The following is a 5427-nucleotide window of genomic DNA, read 5'->3' on the forward strand; positions in this document are numbered from 1 at the left end:
ACCGTTGGCACTGAGTCACATCACGATGGCCGCTACGGTATGGCTCCCAGCGGACGATGATGGAATTGATGGAGCGGATGGCTTTCAGCGCGTTGAGCGTCACCGTTCCCTTCTGGAAGTGTACCAGGAAAAGGCTATCCGGATACGCCTTCACATTTTCGTCCTTCCTTGTCATCCGATAGACGGCACTTGGGGCCAGCTTGTACCGGTCTCTGATTTCAGCTTCGATAAACTTCGGGTCGAAGTTTGGTAGGCCCCTAATGACGACCTTGAATGGCTTCTCACCGGGAATGTCGTGGGTGAAGAATTCCACCTTGGAGGTGGGCGACGACCAAGTCATACTCCGCTACTCTGCCCAACTTGTATTCGGTTTTAACGCCCAGCGTCGCTAGATCTGCGATGAGCTCATTAAGATGGGCATTTTTCACTACCAATGGAGGTAGCTTCACTTTTGCCGCACTCGGGCCGGCAGAATTTTCGTTGCCGATGGCGTCGCCGAAATCACCGATGTCGCTGGCGTTCGTCGCAGTGACATCGGACTGGCCTCGATTCTTCTTTCTCTTCTTGCTGCGTTTTTCGAACACAGCTGGCTGGATATTCCCATCCATGGGGAGAACAGCAAACCTGTTCGAGGTAGGCACACCGGAGCTTCCTTCACCAGGGTTCTGGACCTTTGCCGGGCTTCGCGACCGATGCTTCCCCATTTCGGGGCACACACACACGCACGACAAACCGCGAAAGAGAGAGCGCGAACACTATCGCCACGAACTTTTCAAACAACTCGAGAGAGCGAGCTAACACCGGACTGAACTGCTTGACGATCAAGCAGAGAATGATCATGAGCAGAGGCATGAGAGCAGCGCTGATTTATATCTTTTCAGGTTCAAGCAGAATGATGTGCAACCAAGTGGTATTCGTTTGTGATGACTGGGTTTGGGAAAAAGGCTTATTTCATGAAATCAGTGATAAAATTATCATTTATACATTTTCAATAGTTTAATTACAGAAAAATTGGAAAAATATTTATTTCAACAGGTTCGTAATGTAATATCCTATCGATTGGCGTATTTGGATTTTAATTTCATCTATAAATGACAAAGTTACAAGCGTTCAAAATCTAACACTCCTTCACCACACATATTTTTTGATTTGCACCCCAGTATAGTCGACAAAGACGTAGTTCTACGTCAAAAATATCGCTGTGCTCAGGAAACGAAGCTCTTTCAGATGATATATAAAAACCGATATAATTTTCAAAATTAAAGAACCCAATTTCAGGCTCAAAACATATCCTTCCACCTAAGTCTGCATTCTGGACCACTGTGCAGTGGCTGGTAAGTAAGCGGATTTGTCTTCCAGGTGTTTGGATCGACTATTGCCTGGTCCAGTAAAAAACTAACGACGGTGGCCACTTCATCAAGTGAAGCAGAGTATGTGGCATTAAGCGCAGCAGCATCGAAAGGTATATGGCTGACTGGTGTTCCAAGCGATTAGGGTGAGAAGAAGATCGACGCGATAGCCATATATGAAGACAATCGTAGAAGCATTGGCATGGCTAAGAATATGGAGAGCAAGAGAGTGACGCATATTGATAACAAGCATCATTTTCTTTAAGATCTTGTCACCGCTGGGAAACTGTTGGTAGGATCGATTGCAAGCAAGAACCAATTAGCTGACTTGTTCACAAAGTCTTTGGACGCTGGCCGATTCGAGGAATTAAGGACGAAGCTAGGAGTATCCAAACGAGAGGGGGTGTTATCAAAGTAGTCATTGGATTGCTGTCTTGAACACTTCAATCATTTTCCTAGCGTTATTCCACATCAAGACATTGAAGAGGGCAGTCATATTTTAATCGTTAGTAAAACTTGTTCTTTGTTACAAGTTGTCCTGCTTGTTTCCTGTACCGCACCATATTATTTTAATATTAAATTGACCCTTGGTCGCGACCCATAGATTGAAAAACGCTGTCTTCAAGCAAGCACCACACGGGCAAAAATATTGTCAATACTCAAAAGTTTTGTCAATTAGCATTAGCATCGACCAAGTTGCACAATATCGTAGGTGGTACGAATTCAAAACTATTAAGAGCAAGACGGATATCTATTACTGGACCGATAGTAAGTAGGAAATAATTACAATCTCCCAGATAAAGACATATCCCGTTCCAACAGTTAAGGATTGTCCTGGCCACGTCCTTACAACTGATAGGGATAGGAAAGGTATGTTAGTCCAACATTTACTTAAGGGAGATGCAGAGAACTCTACGACCCCTCATAAATGTATCGGGAATTTAGGAATTATGTTATGTTATGAATACTCAAAAGTATTGTCAATATGCAAATATTGACGACGAAAGTATGACGATGACCATATTGACGCAAAATCCAACAACTTTGTTTTCGGGTTTCAATATTTCCCCTCATTGCTATTTGACTACAGCAGAAGAAGGGGTATGTTCCCCGGCAACTTTTGTCAGGAAGGTTTTGATTTGACTCGGAATATTCCATCGGTTTCAACAATTCCAGTTAGGAGCAGCCCTGTATTGATGACCCACCAACATTATTGTTCATAATATTGACTTAAAAATATTAATGGAAATATTGATAATACTTCTGCCTTGTGGGGGTGCATTTAAAGGACATTATTGGTCAATTTTCGCTTACTTGGGGCACCCTAATTTTATTTGAAATGATCAATGGAAATCAAGCATCAATTAGCATGCCATGGCACATTATCCGATGCAAAAACATCGTAGAAAGCTCTATTCGTTCGAGTGCCACGGTATGCCGAGCAGCAATCATGCACTTCTCTCTGAGTTACTCCGACCTTCTCTCACCAACCAACCAACCGCTCTTCTGCAGAAACCCCGCACGAGAGGGTGGTTGCTAAGCTTTCCCTCCCCCAATGCGAGTAAGAGTGACCATCATCAGGACAGGACAGCACAAAAAGCTCATCGCCGCATCAAGTCGGGCTCAGTCCTGAGTGAACTTTGAACCGAATCGGACGGACAAACCGCGCAATCTAGGTATATTTGGTTAGGCACCCCCCCTATCAGAATCCTGTGAGTGAGAGTTCAGCAAGGGGGAGGGGAAGTTTAGGGGATTTTGAAGGATGATAACGGTAGCCTACTACGTTGGTGGCGAGTGGAATCCGGAGGAACGCACTTGAAGAGCAGCAGCAGCAACAACAGAAAAATAAATACCCACCTAGTACTCCGAGAAGTGGTGTGCGAGGCGAAAAAAGGGTTAATCAGGAGTGTGCAGTGCAGGTGCAAAAAAATATGATGAGTTTTTCGCTGCTGACTGCTCCGGATGGGTTTCTCTTTTCGCTTGTGTGTTTTTTTTTTGGTGAATAAGGAGAAGAAAGCGAAAACGGAAAGCCTAAAGGTCGAGCGGGAGTTCTTTTTCCCAGAAGAATAAAGGTTCAAATTTGACCTTTTGCCGATCCTGGACGGGATTCTGTGAGCGGTTTGTGTTCGGTTGGTTGTTGGTGTCTTACTGTTACCGTTAACGGTGGGCGGGGCAGGTGGAAAGTGACTGTGAATAGGAGAAAACACAAAAGTTTATCCTATGTTTGCTGGTGCCAAGCGTGCTTGGGAACTCCGAGGATTTCAGAAGATGTGAGAAATGTGAAAGCCGGACGAAAGACGAAGAATGCACAGCAGAAGCGTTTCCAGGTGTTGGGAAGCGTGCGGAAGACAGAGGAGCATTGAAAGATTAGATGGAAATTTGAGCTCCAGCTGATAGAATTTTTTTTCGTATGGATTATCCTTCTTCCGTCTGGTTCCGGATCGAAAGGCACGCTTTTGACGAGGTAGGTTTTATTTTGGGACCGTTGATAAATATACTGATGCTCTGAGATGGGGATGTATAGGGATTAAATTATCTCATTGTGTCTATTCACACGTTTAAAAATTCATTAGATAAAGAATAGGGAGAAGAGTTTCTGTATTCTGAACCAGGCGATGGGTGATTATGAATGATTTATCATATGCTACAGTGGGTACATCAATCATCGAAAGTTTCGTTGTGGCTGACATAATTTGGAACTTACGTTGATCATCTTTAAAGCTTTGCTCACTTCTTTTAGAACGTAGGATGGGTGTGTATAAAGCACTCCACCGGGGTAAAACGATCCCTTTGCTTTTCTACGAATCCACGATTAATATAAATGCAGAACTGATGGGCAAGCCAAGTATGCAATGGGACCGCTCTACTACACTGAGACAAAATTTTTTAAGAATTTCATAAGGCTCGACTTATGAACGACACATATGAATTTCATAAGCGTAACTTATGAATGATTTTCGTCTAACATGAGGTAGCTCTTATATGCCTTTATGGAGTGTTTACACTTACGCAAGTTCACTAGCTCAACCAGCTCAACCAACTAGCACGAATTTCGGTTGTTCCTGAAATCTTATGCTGTTAGATGCTGAAGCCCTGTTTACATTATGCTGGCTACTTTTTGGTACAATTCTAGTTCACTAGCGCTAGCAAATCATCACAGTTGTAAACACATTATTTTTCATAAGGCAAATCAATGAAATTCATACCGATTTCTTGTGGCTAAAATTCATGTGGTTCTTATGGAACTGTTACGTTCTTTTGCCTCAGTGTATGAAAGTTAGACAGCTGTCAAGTGTCCCAAGGTGAATCGATCTGACGCGGCCTTCTCCGATTTATATGAAACTTTGCAAAATTGTTTGTTATGGTTAATCATTCATATCTGAGCTAAAATTGAGCCATTTTGAATATCGAAAAAAGAAAAAAAATCAAAATTGAGCACCGTTTTTAATCTGAACACTTTTTAGTTTGAACCCCGCTCCCTGCACGCCATACAAATTAAAAATTGCTCAAACGTGATTTAGCAGATGGAATGGAGTAAAGCGAAATGGAACGATGCGAAACGGAACGCAGAATAAAAAAAACTAAAATAACCAGAAACTCCCTTTTCGGATGGTCATAGGGTTACTAGAAGTTCAAATTAAAAATGAACCTCGTTAATTTGCACGAAGAGTCGTTCATATTAAAAGGAAAAGGAAATTTTCTAGTTAGACACTTAAACATTAACAAAAATCATAGAACAACAACTTTTGAGTGCATTTTCAAACTTTTTGTTTAAACTTTCTACTAAAAGGACTACCGTAAAGACACATTTTGCTAACACTGCCAGTCCGAAATATTCCAAGGGTGTGTTGGTTCAAGTTGTAGAGAAATACTGAGGCTTGAAAGCGTTTATTAATGAGTGCTTCAAAGCTGCAAAGAGTATTTATAAATGTTACAATTCCTGCCATATGAATACCTAACCATCTACTTACAAATCAGTATGCTCTGCACGATCTGAACTATGAGCCTGACAATTCAGCATGGGAAGCTTTACGGAACATTGAAATCTACTGAAATGAAATTTAGTACACCGTCGATA

The sequence above is a fragment of the Ochlerotatus camptorhynchus genome, unplaced genomic scaffold, assembly GCF_037179485.1.
Source record: "Ochlerotatus camptorhynchus isolate MF236.1 unplaced genomic scaffold, CSIRO-AGI_Acam_v1.1 ptg000293l, whole genome shotgun sequence".
In the NCBI taxonomy this organism is placed as follows: Eukaryota; Metazoa; Arthropoda; class Insecta; order Diptera; family Culicidae; genus Ochlerotatus; species Ochlerotatus camptorhynchus.